General features: G+C 47.2%; 2 pseudogenes across 1 annotated transcript; one reads left to right on the forward strand and one right to left on the reverse strand.

Moving 5' to 3' along the window:
- Positions 1 to 3,894: 3,894 nt before the first annotated feature.
- On the reverse strand, positions 3,895 to 6,800 carry LOC147958868 (F-box protein At5g03100-like; annotated as a pseudogene).
- Positions 6,801 to 8,345: 1,545 nt separating this feature from the next.
- Positions 8,346 to 9,553, forward strand: LOC147958869 (uncharacterized; annotated as a pseudogene). Its single transcript, XR_015611622.1, has 2 exons — positions 8,346 to 8,437; positions 8,526 to 9,553. The product of XR_015611622.1 is annotated as an uncharacterized LOC147958869 (transcript).
- Positions 9,554 to 11,125: the final 1,572 nt, after the last annotated feature.

The following is an 11,125-nucleotide window of genomic DNA, read 5'->3' on the forward strand; positions in this document are numbered from 1 at the left end:
AACATTTTGATTTCCCGACCATTTTCTGAATTCATGGAAATTTTATGATTTCTCAAAAAAATCAAAACTCACAACATTTTAAAATTTTGGAATCCCGAATTAATTTAAATATGAGAAAACAAAAACAGAAATGAGAAAAAAAGGCAAAAAATGAAATGAAAAAAATGAGTTATTTTAAAATCACGAAGAGTTTATGCTTTCCAGAACATTTTTTGAATTCACAAACATTTTATATTTCTTTAAAAAACTCGCAACCTTTTGAATTTTTGGAAATCCCTAATAATTAATTTATAGAAGGAAAAACTCAAAAACAGAAATGAGAAACGAACAAGCAAAATGCAAACTGAAAAAAAACAGACGCATGGGCCGGCCCATTAATGCAGGGAGGGTTAGCAAAAAGAGAGAAAATGCGGTCGAACCTGGGATCGAACACAAGTCTCCTTGGTGGAGTTCTAAGGGCATCTCCAGCCGCCCCCCCCCCCCAACAGGCCCCTCAGGCCACTTTTTCGGTGCCGGCGCCGAAAAAACGGTCCAGTCACGCCCCCAGGACGCCGAAAATCGCCGGTCTGGACCTTTTTTCCGCCCGGCGGTCACAGGCCGAACCCGGCGCGCTGGGGAGCCGTTGGGGGCTCCGGCGCTAGGGAAAAGCACGCATGGCCCACACCGACAGGGGAAAAGTCAAGGTTTTCTTCCCCCGACTCGCCTCGCACCCCCCGCGCCCTCGGCCACCACTAGCTATATCCCGGCGACGGCCGCCGCCCTACTCCGCTAGATAGTCATTCCCCGCCGGAAAATAGCAGCGCTTCGCCGCGGCAGCCCCTCCCACAGCAGCTGGGCGTTTTCGGCCGCCGTTTCCGGCCGCGGAGGCGCGGTTTAACGACGGGTACACGCCCACCGAGCGCAAGGTGTTCGGCGTTTTGCCTGTCTCGGCGATGGACTCGGATGAGGAGGAAGAGCTCGCCGCGCTGCTGGAGGAGGAAGCCGTGGCCGACGTCCAGGAAGAAGAGCATCTCATGGTGCTCGCCGCCCTCGCCCAGCTGCTGGCGAGCAATGAAAAGCCGCGGCGAGGTGGCTCGGCGCCGGGGCGGGTGAAAGCAAAGAACCGGCATCATCTCCAAGGCTACTGCATGCTCTACTCCGACTACTTCGCCGATGCTCCACTTCATGGCGAGAGAACATTTCGGCGCCGTTATCGGATGAGCCGAAAGCTCTTCCTCGGGATTGTGAATTCCATCCGGAAGTTCGACAACTACTTCAAGTGCAAGATGGATTGCACTGGCGCTCTTGGATTCACCTCCATCCAGAAGTGCACGACAGCGATGAGGATGTTTGCATATGGAGCTCCCGGTGATTCACTTGACGACTATGGGCGCATGGCTGAGTCCACCAGCATAGAGTGTTTCTACAAGTTCTGTCGGGCAGTGGTGGCAGTGTTTGGACCATAATACTTGAGAACACCCAATGCAGAAGACACTGCTCGGATCCTAGCCCAGAATGCAGCAAGAGGATTTTCTAGGATGCTTGGAAGCATCGACTGCATGCATTGGAAATGGAAGAACTGCCCATTTGGTTGGCAAGGAATGTACAAAGGCGTCAAAGGCGGTTGCAGTGTGGTGCTTGAGGCGGTAGCCACACAGGACCTCTGGATTTGGCACTCCTTCTTTGGTATGCCAGGAACTCACAATGACATCAACGTGCTGCAGTGCTCTCCTATTTTTGCCAAGCTCGTTGAGGGCCATTCTCCTCCGGTGAACTTCGAGATCAATGGGCACCAATACAACAAGGGGTACTATCTAGCTGACGGCATCTATCCGAGATGGTCGACATTTGTGAAGACGATCTCAAACCCTGTGGCAGGAGGCAAAAACGCCTGGTTTGCGAAGCTTCAGGAGGCTTGCAGGAAGGATATCGAGCGGGCATTTGGTGTGCTCCAATCTCGATTCGCTGTTGTTCGGTACCCCGCTCAGACCTGGTCGAAAGATCAAATGTGGGAGATCATGACTTGCTGTGTCATCTTGCACAACATGATCATCGAGAGCGAGCAAGAAGACCCGGTGTTTGACACTGAACCATACTACAGGCAGGGTCCTCTAGCCGAAGTTGATCACCAGCTACCGGCAACTTGGACCGTCTATCTCAGTATGCGTCAGGAGATCCGAGACCCACAGGTGCATCATCAACTGCAGAAAGATCTGATTGAGCACCTATGGAGGCTCAAGGGGGACGTCGCGTGATGAAATACGAGTTTTTATTTGTTGAACTATATAATTTGTATTGAACTATTTGTTGTTGTAGTATTTTGTTGAAGTATTTGATTTTTCTGTGATGAAATATGTGATAAGAAATAATTGTGTTGATAATTGAACGCCGAAACACGGCGAAACCACACCGAATATGGGCCTATTCTCGCCCATATGGGCCGTTTATTCGCCGAAATTGAGCTGCAAAGTGGGCCAATTTCGACGCCCGGGGGCGAGCTAGAGGCGACGACTGAGCGCAAAACCGCCCCAGCGCCGAGTGTATCGCCGGCTCGCCCCCAGGGGGCGATTTTTATGCGTCCTTGGGGGGCAACGGCTGGAGATGCCCTAAGGCATTAGCCACCGCGCTACGCCTTTAGTTGCGTTATAGGATATATCAGTATAAAAACCAAATCCAACGGCATTTTAAAAAAAACCGAACCGTTCTGTTCACTTATGAATGGTATGGTGAGTAATTTGTGTCAACTTCCGAGGTAATTTTAATGACGTACGACGAGAAGCACTAGTCAAAATTATCAAATTTGCCCAAATCTCCAGCAGCCACCTCCCCGTCGGCGGCCTCTCCGTGCTCGCGCCCGCGTGCGGCCAGATGACGACGGGCGACGGAGGCCTGTCCCCCAGTAGCTTGGTCGTACCGGCGGTTGACGCCCCGCTGTCCTTCTTTGCCGTCGTCATCGACGACAGCGCTACGGTCACCGGCACCGCCACCGCCACCGCCACGGGCGACACGGGTGGACATCCAGGCGTCCCCGCGGGGCGTCGTCGTCGCCTGGAGCTGGTCCGGCCCAAGTTCGAGGAAAAGACCCCAGCGGTCGAGGCGGACGGCAAGAAGCTGTCTCCGACGAGCGGCGTCGCTGAAGACGCCGCGTCCTCCTCTGGAAACGGCGCTTCGGGTCTTAAGATTCGGGTAGCTGGTCGCCGTCCTCGTACAGACACCTCCGACAAAGGTGCGTCTTCACCTCGGCTCGCCCTCCCTTGGACGGCGACGGCCGTCACATCTGAAGCCATGCCGCCAGCATCGAAGCGGCGGAAACTAGTTCGTCCGTCCTTGGAAGGACCAGTTCGCTTCCTTCGTGTCAGTAGCAAGGCTGATGCCTCCATGGCTGTTGATGCGTTGAAGGCAGGGCAGGACCTGAAGATCGCCATCTCAGAGGATCTCCCACTCGGCGAGGCCTCTGATGTGGCGAAAGCGATTCTGCCGTTTTACCCGCGCGTCCTCGAGGGACCGGACTTGTTGCTCCTGTGCAACAAGATCGGTGAGGAGGCCGCGGTGAACTCCCGCCTGCAGATCAACCAGTCTGCGCTCGCGGTTCTGGAGTCGCAGTCCAGAGATCTGAGCCTGTCGATTGCGAGGGACACAGCTATGTTACACTAGAGCTAGACCGTTACATAGCAACTACTGTAGCTTAGTCAAGAAATCATAATACATTGGATGATTCTCTTGTCTTGTACTGGATTTAGTGGATTATTATGCAATGATCTGGTTTCGACTCCTTCAGTTTATACTGCCTTCGGTGTTGTTTATCAAAGTTGTTTAATGTCGAATCTTCAAAGTGCTCTTTCTTTGTGTTGTTGGAAAATCCGAGGATTGGAGTTTGTCCGGTTGGTGGGGTTTTTGTTGCATGGAATTCCAACAAGTTCTCATTTTCTTTTTTGAAAGACAAACAAGTTCTCATTTTCAAATTCACTTCTTTAGCGACAGAAGATCAGTAACTGTTACAGTTGGTTTCTGTGATATCTTAACTTAATTTTTGGGAGACTAATTGTTTATGGCCCGATAAGTGCAGCAGATGGGCGAACTTTTTCAATGAGATCGCTGAGATGAAGCCGCAGATCTCTGGCCCTTGGCTCATTGCCAGGGACTTAACCGTGTATGTGTATGTTGCCAAATTCACAGGAAGACTGGCAGGGCTTCGCTCTCTGAAATGAATCGGTATAACGACAACTGGATTAGACAAATGCAAACACAAGATATTCCTCTGTTGGGCAGAGATTACGCCTGGTATAGTAATGCACAATCCTCCGATCCTTACCATAATTGATGTGAGTCTTTATTAGTGCTGATTGGGGACTTTGTCTCTACCGAACTCAACCTTGCATTGCTTGACTCAAGTAAATTCTGACCATTTTCCTCCTATATTGGAAGCTTCCACCACTATTCAGAGGGCAAGTTTGTTCAGGTAAGAGAGTAATTGAAAATCCTGATGCTGTTTTGCTGACTTGGTTAGTTCTGTTTCTGTCTGGGACTTTCAGGTTAGCCAGTCTCATGCAGCAGCAATTCTGTCTACCAAGCTGAAGCGTCTGATAAGTACGATATCAAAATGCAAAAGGAAGTTGACACCGGAAAAGGTTCGCAGGTTCTTTGCTTGCCTGCTTATCATGCAAAGGATCAAAGTGAGATACGTGCTGAAGCAAGGCAGCAGGATGAGGGGTATTCTGAATTTAGTAGGCATTGAGTTAAGTGGCAACGAGGAGCTGATTAACGTCTCCAATTTGTGTGGCACGCAATATTAGCATATGAAGCGAAGATCTTGGACATTGGCGGCTACAGCTATTTTCTGGACTATGTGGCTCACCAGAAATCGGTAAGTTTTCGATAACAATTGGGTTCCCCTGGTGATAATCGCGGAACAGTGTCTATGCAGACAGGACCAAGCTATGGCACATAGAACTCGCGGGGCGGAGAGACGTTCTGTTCAGAGTTGGCTTATATAGATGATCAGGGAGGCAAAGGTAATACGATTGCATGAAATGAAACCATGGTTTATACAAGATGCAAAGTCCTCTACACATTGATAGCATCAGCTAATACAATGTCCTCTACACATTGTACAGAAACTGCGTCAATTAATTTGGATAGGAGGGAGTAGAATTATTCCTAAAACCAAGCCCCTACACAGTAATGCATCATCGTTGCAACCTCATCTACAACATTCAATCATCATCACAGAACATCAAACCGTGCACCCTGTGCGACTCTCCTGGCAAGGTACTTCTTAGCATTCTTACGGGCAAGATCCCAGTACATAGCTCTTCCCTCGGGCGTTAAAGTAAGCATATTGCTATCCACACCTCTCATGACTGGATCTATGACCAAGGCCTGAAGCCTGGTGGAGTTATCTGCAACATGAGCTGCAAGTTCAATCTCACCCCGGGCCCCATGGAACCCTGTGATGAGCACCCTCTTTAGATGACCGTGGCGACACGGAGGAAGGCTCCTGATAGGTAACTTCTCAAAGTCATTCAGCGGAAAGGAGCGGCGCTGAAACTGCATAGATCAAGATTAACATTAGCATTTTATTCTTGTACAGTGGCTTGTTCAGTCACAGAGAATAATATAGGAGGGATAAGATGATGATAACTTACATGTATATCTCACTCTTCTAGTAGAGGGGCAGCTTTGAGAAAAGAAGCCAAGGAGAGGAGATTGTCCTGACCAGAAAAATACAACCTCAGCTGTAGATACTTCAGATGAGAAAACTTGGTCACACCCTCTGGCAAGCAAAATACCTACAAATGCAGGTTTAACCAAGTGAATAGATGTGAGGGGGGTGTAATCATAGCATCAGAGTGATCGAGCAGCAAACCTTCAATGTCATGCATGCACTCAGATTCAGGTTCTGTGCATGGGGCATCGCTCGGGGAAGTTCGGTAATGGCATGCTCTAGCGTTAACGAAGGAAAGTTCATTTCCACATGTCCTAGTTGCAGACTTTCACTGAGATCAAGAGGTACCATAAATCCATCATACACAAAAGTTCGGAGGTTCTTGGAGATGAAGTGTATTTTGTTTATGCAACTGTGCGCCACGTGCAAGTGTTGCAGACGCGGAAGTGACACCCTTATGTCATCATGCGGATGGCACATAGCGATGCTTAATCTCTCAAGATTGGAGCAACTTGACAGAACAAGCTGAAGATCATTTGAAGAGACATCCACACTTCTTAGATCAAGCGCTTTGATGTTTGGAAAACCACTAAAGTTGGGTCGTGCTTTAAGTGATACGAGGCTGAGACGAATTGCCTCAAGGCGGGACATGCTTTGCTTGTCGAAAAGCTCAAACGGGAACGGATGTTTGCAGCATCTTGAGTCCTCGGGCTCCAACTCAATTGCTAGATTCTTTGCCCGTGACAAGACAGCAAATTTCACCCAGTTATTGAGATGATCAACTAGCAGGTTGTCGAATGGGAACTTGATCTGAAATTCTTCAACAGCCGTAGCACCACACTGCTTCAAGACAGCATTGACACTTGCAATGAAAACCCGCGCGCGCTGCTCTTTGCTGGAAGTAGTACTGTTGGCACACATCGTGGCAGCATCAAATATTAGATTAGGGCATGATGTCCATGTGTGTCTCCACTTGGTTGAAAGAGTGCTCGTCCGAACAATTTCATTCAGGGGCAGCTTTGATAGGATCAAGCATAGGACATCCTGAAGCACAACCATGTCAGGAGAAGCAATTAAATTTCTGGCAACACACACACATAAACAGATTTTGTTACAACAGAATATCATCAAATTCATGTTCGTTTGCTGATTTTTTTTGAGAGAGAGAATGACATATTGTTTTTTCTGGTTATTTTGGAGTTTATTACTCAGCTGTTTTTGATAGAATCTAAGTAAACTGGCGATAAATCACAAGTCACGCGCACTGAATACTACTATTACGTGGTAGATAAAAATGCACACCTGTGGAAGGCTTTGGAACGGATCGTTGGATTGTTGTTTCTTGGTGGAGGCTGGTCTGTCCTGTTGCTGTTTCTTCGTGGAGACTGATCTATCATGAGAAAGCTTTGCTCTCTTACTTCTACACATTATATGGTACGATCTTGGCCGCCTAATCTGAAATCTGCAAAATTAGTTAGTTCAGACCCGATTATATGGAACCTCAGTTTTTTTTTTGTTTTTTTTTTTTTGAGAAACATACGGAAACATAGTTGGTTGGAGGTAGATAAATTCGGACCCTGCCGCTTACCTGGCGAGTTGGTGCGGGCGCTGGTCGTGAGATCCACCTGCGTGCAGGCAGAGATCCTGGAGTTGGAGCACTGGCTGGCTCCCGCATATATGGGCTGAGGATTGAAGGTTTCCGACTGTGGAGATGTGCAAGAAGTACTACAAAAGGTCAATTTAGGGCCAACATGGATCAGATGCTTATTTTAAATAAAGAAGCTCATGATTGGTTGGATGAGTTAGATCCGAAAACATGGGTTAGAGCTTCTCAAAATGAATTCCCTAAGTGTGATGTGCTATTGAACAATAATTGCGAGGTGTTCAACAAGTACATCTTAGAAGCAAGAGAAATGCCCTTCCTAAGCATGGTGCAGACAATAAAGGGGCAGATAATGGCAAGAATTTATTCGAAGAAGGAAGAAGCAGGGAAGTGGCATGGAAAGATATGTTCAAAAATTAGGAAAAGACTTGAGAGGCATGTGGAAGCTGCTAACACATGCACTGCTGACCCAGCAGGACTTGGGATATTCCAAGTTAATGATAGAGGTGCTGATTTTGAAGTGGACATCAAGTCGAGGACTTGCAGCTGCAGGAGATGGGATTTGACTGGAATTCCATGTTGTCATGGAGTGGCTGCTTGTAGGCATGAAAAAATACCTCCTGAAGAAATGGTGCACTCATGCTACTCCATTGAGACATATTTGAAAGCATATGAGCATATTATCATGCCATGCAGAGATGTGGCTGAGTGGCAGAGGATGTATGGCAGAGAAATACTTCCTCCACCAATTCTGAAAAAGAAGGGAAGAAGAAAGAAAAATAGGAGGCAACAACCAGAAGAGAAAGAAGGCAGGGCAGGGAGAAAAATGGGTAGAGGAGGGGTTGTTATCCATTGCAGCTATTGTGGTGCTACAGGCCACAATATTGGAGGATGCACTGATTTCAAGCTTGGTTTGAGACCAAAGAAAAAGGGCAAGATAGTTAGAGCCGAGCCACCAGTTTCCTCTGATTCAGAAAATGAGGATCCTGTCCTAACACAGGTAATATCTCTAATAGCATGTATCATTTCCCATATATATATTTAATTAATTGTGTGTGTCATTTCCCAATGTATTTAATTAATAGCAAGTGTTATTATTAATATAGGAGCAAAATATGCACACCATGGTTTTGAGTCAACCAGAACATACTCCATATGAAGCAGAGGTCATTTCTACATTGATTGTTGAGGTTTGTTTGTATGTGCTTTCTTAGTGACATTTCTGAAATATTTATCTATGCCACATGCATAACTCAAATCCAATATTTAACATTGCAGACGCAGTCACGCCAGAGACAAAATGTGCAGCCAACTGCTTTACCAGAAAATGCTTTCATTCAAGCAAATGTCCAAATGCAGCCCCCTATGCAGGAGACAACTGCCACAATCCATGGAAATGTTCATAGGAAGAGAGAGGTTTTAGCTTTGGCCAAATTGAAGGCAGCTGCTGAGAGAAGGGAGGTTGCGGATCAAGCCAAATTTAATGCAGCAATGGCAAAGCTTAGAGAAGAAGAGAACAAATTAATGATAGCAGCTCAGCGGAGAAAGCAAGAGATGGAAGAAAAGAGGCAAGGTGCTGAAGAGAGGAAAAAAGCAATACTGGAGGAGAAAAAGTTAGCAGCCGAGGCAAGAAAAAGAGCTGCTGAAGAAAAAAAAGGAAAGCTCAAGAGGAGAAATTTGCACTTGCCGAGGCAAAAAGGTTAGCTATGCAAGCCAAAAAGAGAGAAGCACTAGAGGCAAAGCAAAAGAGGTCGGAAGAAAAAAAAAGAATTCAAGAAGAGAAGAAGAGAGAGGCGGAGCAAGCATATGAAAGGGAGGAAATGAATTTCCTGTTCATGCAACAAGAGGAGCAAGAAAGGCAGCAGAGATGGAAAGAATATCAGCAGCAAGAGGAGAAAGCAAAGCAAAAGGCCTGTGAGGAGCAGATGCAAGCAAAAGAAAAAACATGCGAGACAGAGGTTAATAGGGTTCAAACTACTCCAGTAATGGAAGAGGAGGTTAATAGGCCTCAATCATCTACAACAAGGAAAGCCTTTGAGGAGAAAAGAAAGCTAGATGATATGGCAGCAATGAGGTTAAGAGCTGATGAGGAGAGGTATAGGGCATGGCTGCAAAAAGAGAAGGAAATGGACCAAGCAAATGGTCAACAAGGCACTTCCAACAAAAGAAGTCTTCCAAGCCAGCAAAACACTCAATTTAAGATGCCAAGAAAAGTTAGAATGTTTGATTATTTCAAGTAGTAGTCTAGTTCATGTGATGTGCCAAATTCAGTTTCTTCTGGACTATTATGTAGTTGAAACCATGTTTATTTTTTCACATGATCATCTAATGTTCATGATCATGGTGCCCAGGATGTAATGATCATCTTATTTTGGAGGATATTTGGAAAACTATGACATTTCGTTTCCTGAGATTTTCAAATTTCCTATGATATTTTCTGTCCTCAGATTTGCATATTCCCTGTGATATGTTCATACATTGCCCAGTTTCTATTAACATTGCATCTTCATATATCTAAATCATGTAGAAAATGCAGTGCAACACCAAATGGTACAGCACATAACCATATAATGCCTGCACTGTGCATATACATGTACTGTTCATGCTCATACATTGCCCAGGTTCTATGAACATTGCCCAGGCTCATGTCTAAATTATGTAAAAAATGCAGAGAATGACCATATGTAATAGCACATGACCATATAATGGTTGTACTGTTCATACATACATATATATAATCCATGTACTTTATCCTGCACTTGACATGATCAAATGGCACATCACAATACCAATTCCAGGAGAAAATACACAGCATACATGACCAAATGGCACCTGACCAAATGGCAAAGCTCTAATATAGCCCAGCTCATAACACACTATATCACATTAAAAATTTTGTTCAAATTACAAAGCTCATGTAAGAACAAGCACAGATCACAACTATGAAATTACCAAAAGATTACACACACCCCAGATCATCTAACTTAACTAACAACATTTCAAACAGGATGGTAACAAACATCCCAATGCCATTACACAAGCCAGAGTACTAAACTTCAGTACTGTCCAGACTTGACACGCCTCCAACAACTCCCGCGTTCTCGTCGGTGACGCCGGAGCAGGCGGCGACCGTCCTCCTTGCCAGCATTCCAACCTTTGGCAGAGGCACCACCACCTTGAGCACCTTCCGATCGATACACGAGTCACGCAGCAATGCATTGACCTGCAATTCCCACCTGTCAGAGGGCAGCTCGATGTCAATCAACTTGCCGTGAAGCTCCTTCAGCACGCCCATGCGAAGTCCGGCTCACACGCACCGTCAGGGAGGCCTTCATTGCGGGCGTGGCTCGGCTCCGGCCGAAGACATGGTGGCTCTCCGCGGCGCCACACCTGCTGCGGGAAACCCACCCGTGCACGCTGACGGTGGACGGTGGAATCACAGGCGCGGGCCACTGTTGGGCTAGCTTTGCTTCCGCCCGCACAGGAAGCGACGCTCATGCTCTAGCCGGGGCGGGTGACGGCTGGGACAGCTTCGCCTCCGCCCGCATAAGAAGGAAGGGGCCGGCGCAGGCTGGGACAACACTGCCTCGGCCCGAAGGACTCCTACTCTTGCCGGGGCCGGGAACGGAGCTACCGGAGGTCGCCGCCGCCGCCGCCGGCCGTGGTTCTAGGGTTAGCGATTTCTATCTAATTTTGGGGATCGAATTGGGGGATTTCCTCTTTTCTCGCTCGGGTTAGGAGAAACTGAATCGGCCCGCGTCGGCCTGTGCTGATGTGGCAGGACATGTAGTCGTGTACGTACGTGGGCCTGCCGCAGGACCGTCGATGGACCAGTTTTGCAAGTAGCAGGATCGTAACGAGGCAACGCGCAAGTTCCA

This window comes from Triticum urartu, chromosome 7A (assembly GCF_056163025.1).
Source record: "Triticum urartu cultivar PI428250 chromosome 7A, HENAU_Tu73, whole genome shotgun sequence".
NCBI lineage: Eukaryota > Viridiplantae > Streptophyta > Magnoliopsida > Poales > Poaceae > Triticum > Triticum urartu.